Source organism: Globicephala melas, chromosome 20 (genome assembly GCF_963455315.2).
Source record: "Globicephala melas chromosome 20, mGloMel1.2, whole genome shotgun sequence".
NCBI lineage: Eukaryota > Metazoa > Chordata > Mammalia > Artiodactyla > Delphinidae > Globicephala > Globicephala melas.
The window spans coordinates 48,634,393-48,647,198 of record NC_083333.1 but is presented as its reverse complement, the minus strand read 5'-3'; the positions used below and the strand labels follow the sequence as shown (position 1 = coordinate 48,647,198).

Genomic DNA, 12,806 nt, shown 5'->3' with positions numbered 1-12,806 from the left:
AGTACTTCAGTTTGTTTACCCAGTCATTGGAGAAAGGACATTTGACTTGTTTCCAACTTTTAGTTATTACAAATAGAGCTGCTATAAACATTTTTGAACAGGTTTTTGTATGAATGTAAGTTTTTAAAAAACATATAAATAATCTAGGAATGGAGTTGCTGATCATAGTAAATGAATGTTTGCATAGACATAATAATTGTATGTTTAAGGTTATGAGAAAATGCCAAACAATTTGACAAAGTAGCTGATTTCATACTCCCACCAGCAAAGTATGACAGTTCCAGTTCTTCTGCATCCACACCAGAATTTGGTATTGTTACTCTTTTTGATTTTAGCTATTCTGGCTTTTATTTGGATTTCTCTAATGGTCAAAAATGTTTAGCTTGTTGTTGTTATTGTTCATGTACTTATTTGTCATCCATATATTTTCTTTGGTAAAGTACCTATGTAAAGCTTTTGCCAATTTTAAAAACTGGGTTAATATTTTTGCTGAGATATAATTCATATACCATAAAATTCATCCTTTTAAAATGTACAATTCCATGGTGTTTAGTATATTCTACAGAGTAGAATCATATACTATGATCACTATCTAATTTCAGAACATTTTCATCACCCAAAAAGAAAGCCCATACCCATTAGTAGTCACTCTTCCTTTGCCCCACCCATCGGCTTTTGATACAGGAATCTTTTCTGTTTCTGTAGATTTGCCTATTCTGGATGTTACATATAAATGAAATCATACAGTGTAGCCTTTTGTGAGTGTTTCTTTCACTTATTATGTTTTCAAGGTTCATCCATGTTACCAAGTATCAATAGTTCAGTCCTTTAACTGGTTGAGTAATATTCCAATGTATGGATATACCACATTTATACCAGTTGATGACTATTTGGGTTGTTTTAACAGGCTACTATGAATAATGATTCTATGAACATTAGTGCACAGGTTTTTATGTGGACTTGTGCTTTCAATTTTCTTGGGTATATACACCTAGGAGTGGAACTGTTGGGTCTATGTTTAACCTTTTGAGGAACTGCTAAACTGTGGCTGCACCAGTGTATGAACGCTCCAAATTCTCCACATCCTCAACAATATTTGTTATGGTCTATCTTTTTTATTTTATCTATCCTAGTGGGTGTGAAGTGGTATCTCACTGTATTTTTGATTTGCATTTTACTAATGACTAATGATGTTAAACATCTTTTTCATGTGCATTTTGGTAATTTGTATACCTTCTTTGGAGAAATGTCTATCCAAAATGTTTACCCAAAATTGAGTTATCTTTTTATTGTTCAGTTGTAACAGCTAATTATATTCTCAGAATGTAAGTCCCTTATCAAATACATGATTTATAAATATTTTCTCCCATTCCATGTGTCATCTTTCACTTTCTTCATGGTATGCTTTGAAACATAAAAGTTTTTAATTTTGATGAACTCTTTATATTTTCTTTAGTTGCTTATTCTTTTGTTGTCATATCTAAGAAACCACTGCCCAGTCCAAGGACACAAAGATTTAGAGCTATGTTTTCTTCTAAGAGTTTTATATATTTTTAGCTCTAACATTTAGGTCTCTGACCAATTTTTTTTTTTTTTTTTTTTTTTTTTGCGGTACGTGGGCCTCTCACTGTTGTGGCCCCTCCCATTGTGGAGCACAGGCTCCAGACACGCAGGTCCAGTGGCCACGGCTCACGGGCCCAGCCGCTCCGTGGCATGTGAGATCCTCCCGGACCGGGGCACAAACCCGCGTCCCCTGCATCGGCAGGTGGACTCTCAACCACTGCGTCACCAGGGAAGCCCTCTCTGACCAATTTTGAATTAATTTTTATAGATGGTGTGAGGTAGGGGTTCAACTTCATTCTTTTGAATGTTGAATATCCACTTGTTCCAGCATCATTTGTTGAAAAGATATTCTTTCCCACACCAATGGACTGGCCTGGTACCCTTGCTGAAAATCTAACGACTATAAATGTAAGAAATCATTTATGGATCTTACTCCCATATTTCAAAAGTTCTTATATATTCTGGATATAAACCTTTTATAAGATACATGATTCTTAAATATTTTCTACCCTGCTGCGACTTGTCTTTTTCTTCTCTTACAGATCTTTTAACAAGCAAAATATTTTTTCATAAATTCCACTTTATGAATTTGTTTCTTTTGTACATTTTTTGCTTCAAAAATTCAATCTAGGGGCTTCCCTGGTGGCGCAGCGGTTGGGAATCTGCCTGCCAATGCAGGGGACACGGGTTCGAGCCCTGGTCTGGGAAGATCCCACATGCTGCGGAGCAACTGGGCCCGTGAGCCACAACTACTGAGCCTGCGCATCTGGAGCCTGTGCCCCACAAGAGAGGCCACGATAGTGAAAGGCCCATGCACTGCAATAAAGAGTGGTCCCTGCTTGCTGCAACTGGAGAAGGCCCTCACACAGAAACGAAGACCCAACACAGCCATAAATAAATAAATAAATTTAATCTAAAAACTTTTTAACTTTTATATTTTACACTTATTTACCACAACCTTACAAATACGCATTTCGAATTTTTTTGTTTTTTAACCAGTGTCCTCAAAATAGTACCTATAATGTCTATTACTTCAATACTCTGACACTTGAAATCTGAGGCAAGTCAGGATCCATGATCTCTTTTGCTTTTTCCATTTAATGATATCCTGGCCTAATGACAAACTTAAAGCTAAATTTTGTTAAGCAGACATGTTATGTCAATTTGTACTGCTATCTGAAAATAAATAGAAAACACATATAGTCACTGAAAAGAAAGAAAGGAGAATAGCAGAAGGGAACACACTATACTGTAGAGCAGAAGCACCCATTTGGACATTTACTATTTCTATATTATTTGATGTCACCAGCTTGTAAGCCTACCACTACAAAATTCAAATAAGTTACACATCTCCCAGAGAGAAGGTTATGAAATATAAAGACAGAAGTTGGGATTACATTATCAATGTCCTCTTCAGATACAAGCCACATGGAATTAGAAAATTTAGATCAGTGTGTTTGTTGTTTTTCATTTCCAAATTGTTTTGAAATTCTGCCATATCAGGATGACTTCTAAAATAGCCATTACATAAACCCTTACCCAAACACACACATACAGAACTCACTGAAGACAATACTTTCAAAACTCCTATAACACTTATTCACTTTTTTCCAGGAAGAATAAGGACTGTGAAGCATCTCTGTCACTGCAAATAACGGTTTTTCAGAGGAACTTAAGATAGAAAAAAAAAACAGGAAAATCATGCTGAATTCCTTTTCTTTCTAAGACAGTCAGTGGTCTGTTACGCTTCTTTGATGGATCATTATATCCAACAAAACTTGCTGCTTCCACCTATATTTTGTCATTATCTGCAAAAATGCCAGCTGGGATTTTGACAGGGATTGCACTGAATCTGTTGATCAGTATAGGGAGCACTGACATCTTAAGAATATTAATTCTTCCAAGCCAAGAACATTGGATGTCTTTCCACTTATGTAGGTATCCTTTAATTTCATTGAATACTGTTTGGATCTGAATCTAATTTGGATCTGAAATCAGACCACAACCAAGCCAAGAACATGGGATGTCTTTCCACTTATGTAGGTATCCTTTAATTTCTTTGAATATTGTTTGGATCTGAATCTAATTTGGATCTGAAATCAGACCGCAACACGAAATATGTCACAAGCTAATGAAATTCAAGGACTATGTTTAACACACACATTTCACAATGAGCAGTCAAATATTTGTTGAGTGCCTTAGCCTAAGATCACACACTGTGAGGACTGCATTCTTTGCTGTCACAAAGCTTACAGTCTAATATGCATGAAACAGGAATAATTAAGTGCTAATTGCCTAGCACTAAAGATAAGTACACACGGGATCAATTATTTGGAGAAGAGATCATAGAGCAGATGAGACATAACCTAGGCTTTGAAAGATGGGTATAATATGGATAAGAGCAGAAGAGTAGAAATATTCTGAGGATAAGGATAACATGAAGAGGAGAGCATGTAAAGTGATGCCACAGATGTGAGCAATAGTAAGAAATCTCTAACTAGGAGAGAATTATAATGGAAAGCAATGGGAAGATAATATATTTCAGTTTTAGAAGAATATTTCAATTGAGGCAGAGGAGTAGGAACTTAGGTACCTAAATTATTCAGCAAGGGAACAGAACAGATTTTGAGATCACTGAACTTTACGGATAGGATGCGTAGTCTAGAAAAAGGAAGTGATTTCACTGAGAAGCTCCAAATCTTGTGGTTTAGTTAGCCATAACTTAAAACCCTTTGCTGGCTCACCAAGATAAAACCACCTAAAGGGAGCATACAAAGTACATCACATCTATCCCTCGCAGCCTTCTATCTTATTGTCAAGCAACACTCAAGTATTTATGAGCTTTTATTCTTGGTGTCTGTGTTCATGGTGTAGCCTGTGAAACCCAGTGCATCTGAAAGAGTAAAATAAGTTGGGTATATTTCATAAGAATTCATAAGTGTCTGACATATTTTACTATGTGGTAAGCAATTTATAAAAATAGCTTTAATTAAAGAATAAATAAAATGGTCAACAATGACAAGGTTCAGAAAGGCAAACATAGAGAGAAAACTAGTAACTCTGGTAATCTTCAATAGGGTAGCTTCACTAAAGAGGTGACAAATCATATGGAAAGGGATAAGTAAAGGGAGCGTTGATAGGAAATGATTCCGGTAATGGATACAGAACACAAATTTAAGGACTTTGGAGCTGAAAAGAAGCCGTTAACAAGATGAGATACTGTACCAGGCAAAGGTTTCATTCAACATTCATTCTTTCAACTCACACTTTTTGAGCCTTATTGGTATGAGGCCCTGTTCCAGTCCTGGATAAATAAGTCCAACGGACTCCTAAAGAGGTCATAACATAATGAGACAGAAATACTACAGGTCTTTAAAGAATTTAATGGGAGAAAAAGTGCTAATAAAGATATCTGCAAAATGTCTCAGGAACAAAAAGGAAGGAGACGTTTTTCATTGTTGTTTTAAAGGGACGATATGCAAATTTTGAGTATAGAGGAAGGAACTTGGATCTTCTCATCTTCACTTTTCTAGTAGAAAATAAAGGATGAGAGCTGTGTGAACAATTAATTCAGGAATTAGTAAAATGAGGGAACTAGCTTAGACAAGACATCTCATTAACTCACACGTAATGATCTACGTATAAAAATATATGTTAAAAGCACAAAATTTAAAAATGAAAGTTCATACTGAATCAAATACACAAAAATAGTATAATGATCCTTTCTTCCCTTTTCAATTGTTCAAAGTCTTTGTTTAAAGACAATTTTCACTATCTCTTTCTTGTGTCATGGATTTTCTTTGAAAATGAAGTTAGAATCTAACAAACCCCCAGATTTACCCTCCACAAAAACTGTTAAGACTCCTCCAGAGTAGGAGCAGTATCTTACTAGTTGTTGACGGCTCAGTAAATGCTGAATGAAGGGAGGAAATATATTTTTTCTCATATCCAGGAAGTATAGGAAAATACAGCCCTATGATCTATAGAAAAAAAATTAATTTTGGAGGGGACACCCAAAGTCCTTCAGAAGATAGCCAGGTGCTGGAACCCATGGCTTTCACTAGTCTCCTTAGTCTTAGGTTGACTCGGCCAGGAGCCTAGACTTGGTAACTTTAAGAATAGATCCTCAGGGCTTCCCTGGTGGTACAGTGGTTGGGAGTCTGCCTGCCGATGCAGGGGACACGGGTTCGTGCCCCGGTCCGGGAAGATCCCACATGCCGCGGAGTGGCTGGGCCCATGAGCCATGGCCGCTGAGCCTGCACTCCGCAACGGGAGAGGCCACAGCGGTGGGAAGCCCGCGTACCACAAAAAAAAAAAAAAAAAAAAAAAAAAAGAACAGATCTTCAGACACTTCCTTATGGATATATCAAACCTAAATTTCTGGGCCAGGATTATTTTTGAAGCCTGAAGCTTCTTAATACAATGAGGCTCAGCAGAAGAAACTCGTAGTATCCTAAGTCTTGGACGCGGATTAAGCCTGTCCCTCCATTTTACACTTCAATTTCCCTTTGGACAGACAGGGAGAGCAGCACTTTCTTTGCTCCACCTTCTAGGCATATATATGATTGTAACAGTAAAATTAAAAATTTCTGAGATCAGTGAAGAGTCACTACATCAATTCTAAATGTCACCTTCAGCAACCATTCTTTACTATGCTTTTCTCTTTATTGTATGAGTGAAAACAGTGGAGGCTGTTTAATTGCAATTTCAGTAGTGGGCTTCATAAAACCTTAAAATGCATATAATATTTCACACAGCATTATACTTACAAATTCCAGCTGGGAAAAGACCTGTAAGTGACAAATGCCATGAGAATGGATATTCTCACAGTATTTCTGGCACATCCAAACAGAGGAAGTCTCAAAAATCTCATGAGAAAATAAGCTCTTCTAAAACTCTCATCCCAGTTTTTTGGACTTACTCTATATAGATAAACTTCCATAAGCCTTCAGGCTTTTGGGTCTTTAACCAAATCCACCAGAGCTTTGATCCTTTAGAGGTTTACCAGTCCCCAAGATAGACAGAGCTCTCTTGGGGTGGGGGAAAAATCCCAAGTTCCAATAAAATGCTTTCTCAATAAATTAAAGCAGGAATTCTATTTGAGAATAGAAAATAATTTAAAAATCAGAATTTTCAAAACATCCTTTGATGTTTAAAGCGATATTTTGTTTTCAGTTGTTTATTTGTTTACAGTTATTATTGTTTTTAATGTCACAATACAAAGCCCGAAGCCAGAACAGTTCACATCGGGGTTTAACCACTGACTTTTTGTATTTACTTGTACAAGTTTGCATTTTTGAAAAAGGAATTATGAAAAAAATCTCATGTGCTCCTTTTTTCTCCCCCGTTCTGCCTTTTGGATGAAGAATACCTGCAGGTACGTTGGGGAAAGAAACTTTCAATCTCCACATTAACACACAGCACCTCTGTCTGTGTGTGAGGCTGATGTGATGTAATCTCTGCTTACTAAAAATGTTTCTAACTTCAAAATGCCACCTTATCATGTATGCACTGTCCCAAAGTATGTTTTCCCAGACTTTCTATACTATAAACACACAGGGGGAAAATGGATGAAGTTGAGGATAAAAGAGAGAAAATAACAATGGGCTTTGTTGCTGTGCTGGAGGAACAGCCTGTCAGGTCAGCTTTGCAGAGGCATATTCCCAAACCAGTCATCATTAACGGACTCACTTCCACAGGAAAAAAAAAAAAAAAGACAGAGTCTGAAAACTCCGGACAAAAGAAATCCCTGCAGACAAAGTAAAAACAAATTAAAAGACCCATTATAAAACACAGATGCTACAAGGAAAATAAACTTTCCAAGATTTACTGGGCTTTGACAAACTTGAACATTTGTGGAAAAGACATCAGCAACAACTCCCAGGTAATGTGGCTGCAAAGCTAGACTCCTTTCTGTTTTATCTTTACCCTCCCTGCAGAAGCTGCCAGGTTGGTATTCTTAGCTTCTGAATGCATGATGTGAGAACATGTGAATGTGGCAAAGTGCCAGCCACAAGAAATTTCTAAAAGCCAGCAAGGTCCTGAGATTACTGCCCATTTCAGATTATGCTAAATATTAAAGTTAATACCAGTGTATCTGTGTGTACACCTTCATTTCTTCTCAAATGCAAACCAGAAGAGGAAAAATAAGACGTAAATGCAATTATAGGCCTCCTCCCTCCCCTTTAAAAAATTTCCCTATCTTACCATACAGCGAAGTAAGATGAATGAGTTCAGTTAAAATAACATTAAGCAATCAAGGAATCAGAGTTGTAGGTGAGAAAGTACCTTAAAACGGTATCATTTCAGTGAAAAAGAGAAAACTTTTTGTTATAGGATTCTAGAGGCACAAGCTACAAATTACTGCTAATGAGGGTCTGAGGAAGATTCTAGGAACAGAGGTGTAAGAAAATAAGAACTACAATGGAATCAAGGGGACCAAATGGAGAGTGTGGAGGATAAAGAAGCATTGTCTTTTATTGTCATTAGGGATGCAGGGATAAACATAAAAATGGCAAAGGTTCATGTGGAAAAAAGCAAAATGACACTAGGCAGTGTTGATGGTGTCCTAAGGGAGAGCACAGCTTTTAGGAGGTCTGCATTATCTTCTCACTTTTTTTTTTTTTTTGTGGTACGCGGGCCTCTCACTGCTGTGGCCTCTCCCACCGCGGAGCACAGGCTCCGGACGCGCAGGCCCAGTGGCCATGGCTCACGAGCCCAGCCGCTCCGCGGCATGTGGGATCCCCCGGACCGGGGCATGAACCCGTGTCCCCTGCATCGGCAGGCGGACTCTCAGCCACTGCACCACCAGGGAAGCCCATCTTCTCACTTTTTGACCCTTAACATGGACACAGACTTCATTCCTTTGGGCACTCCATTTTTTCTGAAGGTTTACTAAAGAAACATATAGAAACGAGACTCCTACAATAGTTTCAAATTCTGTTCTCATCACCCTTCCACACACCTGTCCACAAGATCCACTCTTGTTCTAGGATATAAACCTCTCAGTCAGTGTCCTTGGTCTGCTAATATTTTGAACCCTTACATTTTGAAATTGGAGTAACGAGGCACACTAAGAGGCAATGTGGATGTGACAACCTGGCACCCCTGAGAAGATAAATATATAGGAAGAACCCTATTCCCAAATATCCCATTATTATCCTACTTCAACCAACTTCTTTACTCTAAGACCTCATGTAGATGGTCTACTCCCAACATCATGTCTTTCCAAAATAAAAATCAGGTAACAAGTTCATATGGGGCTTTTTTGGTGCTTTTTGCTTTCCACAGAAGACCAAAACGTTCGGTCTGCTTTTAGTATCCTGCTGTGGAATTGACAGGGATAAAAATCCAAAATATACCAATGAGTTTAACTAAGTTAACTCTGTAGTTGAACAGCTCCCGACTTCTTGACTCTGTCAAAAAGGGTACAATGGTAGCTTGTTTTGTAACAATCCCTGGAAATGTAGGCTCTGAAAACCTAAAAACACTGCTTAGCACTTGCTTGCCATCTAATTTAACATTAAAGCTTTCTCAGCCAAACACTCGATAATTATTTAATCAAAACCAAATAGAGTCCTTTTGGAATATATAAAAAGTATCCTGTGCAAACAGGAATTTCTTGAATGTGGGTTGTTTGGGGTTGACATTGGAGTCTCTGTTTCTCTTTTTCTTTCTTTCTCTCTTTTTTTCCCCTTTCCTAGATGAGAATGACAAGCTTCCCAGCTGCAGTTCCAGGACTTTCACCCTCCTTTTTGACCTTTTCTTAGGCGTATTCCAGTATAATCTGTAATCTACTCAAGTAGGAAGAGGAAACAGCAGCGCCCTGGTGAGAAACAGTGCCTTCTGACCCACATACCAAACTGGGCGGAAGCAATGCTTGTTCACAGAAGCCAAGGAGAGCAGAACACACACAATTAAAAGAAAATGAATAATACATCCCTATTTTTTGAAAGACTGTTAACAGAACAACCAAACAGTTTTGGTGACAAAGTACAAGATAGGAAGCGTTCAAGGACAATTCTGACTAGGCACTGACTTGTTTCTCCCTGTAAAATTTTTGGAGAGTAATAGGTGGTGAAGCAAAGATACTGCAAAAACATATATGCATTTCAAGCGAAACATTTGTTGCTTTTTCAAGTAAACAGTTCACAACACAACAGACAGGTACTTTGGGGGAGGGATGGGAAGGTAGAAAGATAAGAAATATTCCCCACAAAATTAACTTGAAAACAAGAACCCAATTTTTTTTTTTCTTTGCAAGATGGGGTTGAGGTTTTTAATGATACTGTCATTACTCTTCCCACTACATACAAAGTAGCTGCACGGAACTTTGCACTAGTACTAACTAAATGTCAGTAGAATTAAAACTTCACATTCTGGAGACTTGAAACTGTACTATTTTTCAGATATTAATCAATATATAAATTTATAGGGGCTCCCTGGTGGCACAGTGGTTAAGAATCCGCCTGCCAATGCAGGGGACACGGGTTTGAGCCCTGGTCCGGGAAGATCCCACATGCCACAGAGCAACTAAGCCCGTGCGCCACAACTACTAAGCCTGCACTCTAGAGCCCACAAGCCACAACTACTGAGCCTGCGCTCCACAACTACTGAAGCCCGCGTGCCTAGAGCCCGTGTTCTGCAACAAGAGAAGCCATAGCAATAAGAAGCCCGCGTACCGCAACAAAGAGTAGCCCCCGCTCGCTGCAACTAGAGAAAGCCCGTGTGCAGCAACGAAGACCCAACGCAGCCATTAATTAATTAATTAATTAAAAGTATATATATAAATTTATAAATATTCAAATACACAATGTGCTAGGTAGTTTCCTTTTCTAGTCTGAATACTTTTTTACCAGTTTATTATCTTAATGTGTTCACGACTGTTACATGTAAATGTGTTTTTCTTTCCTTAATCCAAAACTAAATAAATTTAGAAAATTTACACATAAAAATTAAAAGTCAAAAGGAACTAAGTAACTGTTGCTAAAACTATATGTAGAACAAGATTAGTCTACACTACTCCAAAAAGATACTAAAGCTGTCTGAGAACAAGGATCCTTGGACTGCAAAAATAAGCCTAGAAGGGGAGATAAGTCAGAAACAACATTCAAAAAAATACAAATAAGAGGAAATAGGAAATATTTCCAAAAAGTTTCAGAGATAAAAAGTGTATGGGGACAAGCACTGAAATAAACTGCATGAAAATCTTCTGTCTGCATCTCCTCTCCACTATACTTTTGGCACCATTTGTTCACACAGCCAACCCAAATTTACAAGATGAATTTTAAAAATCTCCTCCCATAAGTGGGAAGTTCATTACCTTAGTTTATTATTCTTGCAGCATTCCAAGATTTGGGATGAAGACAATTTGTAAGAGCTGGTGCTCTTAATATTTAAGAAGTTTCAGCAATTTTTAATTCATTTTAAACCTTAGGATTGTAGTTTACCACTCTTTCCACAATGAAAAATCAAGGAAGACAGTCAATGGACTATATTTAACAGTAGAGGGAACAATGCAAACTGTTTGTATAAAGAAGGAGAATAAATGAAAAAGATCTTGGGATTTTACTTTAAGAATCAAGTTATTAAAAAAAAAAAAAAGAATCAAGTTATTCCTAAAGACGTAAGCAACCTCAAAATTCCCCACTCTTCTGAATCGAAGAGTAGAGTTTTGGGACTAAGTGCTCAGAAGTGAAGACATTTAATAACCCTAGTGCAAAATCCCCAGAATTAAAAATCCCATAATCTAGCAGCACTTAGACCAAATCTGTGATTAAATGAGTTCCCCAAAGTATAAATAAATCCTCATTAAAATTATTTTTTGAAAATATTCCACACCCATATCTCCCATGCTTATCTCGCAATGAATTCTGTATCATGTCAACAGATCAAACAGAAGCACTTCACTGTTCAAGGAAAAAAAAAGGAAACTTATCTGCATCATTCAATAAACATAATGCTATTAAAACTGTTGAACCTATAAGATATGGAAAAATGGGAGCTGGTACTGAAATAAAAAGAAACACTGTAACAAGATAAAATACTGAATAAGTTGCAAGATTTAAGGTGTAATGTTTTTAGACTTGGAGGACTCAAAATAATTTAACATTTGCAGAACTGGTCTTTTTCCAGTACATTAAACACTGTATACTAAGGAAAAATTAAATATTAAAATCAAAGTATTTTCTGCTGAATAACAACGATCATAGTAAAATGTAAGCAACTTTCATAATAATCAAAAAGATATAATTCAAAATAGCAAAGATGCTCCCCACAACCTCCTTCCCGCTCCCTTACCCCCACTCCACAGAAGCCTTCCTTCTTTTTACTTATGACTGTTAAGGATATTTTCTGGCTCTATTTCAGCATCATGACTCAGGTCATGAGAAGTGTCAAAGATGCATTTCCTTCAGATGGGAAAGAGCAACAGATTTTAACAACCATACAAAGATGGGAGTACTGTGCAAAAGAGCCAAATCAGCATTTTTGACAGCAGGGAAGATAAAACCTTTTATACTCACATATATTTTATTTCCAGCTTAAAAACATTTAAATATCATTCTATCAAAATATGCTCACATGTTCTGCTCAAGAAGAAAACAGGAAACCCATTCTCAATATAGCTGCCTAAATTATCAACAATTTGTGAGAGTATTGTTCACCGACAAAAAAAGAAAAAGAAAGAAATCAAAGTACACATATGAACATTAATAAATAGTTCGAGTCCTTGTCTTCCAAACTTATTTTTCCAAAGGCAAAACCATGAATTTACCTGTATGCATAAAAACTCCTTTGACAGAAAGTCCTTGAGAATGAAAATCACAAAGAGGAGTGATACCATGACCATATCTGGGCACCTGAGAATGACGACTCTACTTCTTTCCCTGTAATTCTTCTGCCTTAGCAGAAACACTTATTCTTAATCAGCTGGGTTATTGCCAGAAAACCATAATCATTTATCAGTACTGTTGTTTTATATTTTCTTTCATCCATGATTTTTTCAAAAGCGTACACATTTCAATCCATTCCAAATTGGACAGGAGTGAAATATTATTGAACATTTGTTAAGAATTCCCTACTCATGATGCTTCTCAACACTGAAAAGGGAATGGCCTGTCTCTTCTGAAGCTGCCAACAACAACAATGCCCACACTAAATCCACTCTATCCATTTTGAAATAGTTTCACTCTTGTGCCTCATTCTAGCTTCAATATTCTCACCTGCAAAAACACATCATCCAA

At 37.2% G+C, this 12,806-nt stretch overlaps 1 protein-coding gene across 3 annotated transcripts in view; it reads right to left on the bottom strand.

Annotated features, from left to right (window-relative positions):
- The window catches only part of BCAS3 (BCAS3 microtubule associated cell migration factor), a 573,053-nt gene that overhangs the window by 337,367 nt on the left and 222,880 nt on the right, over positions 1–12,806 (bottom strand). The gene's annotated exons all lie outside the window — the stretch shown is intronic.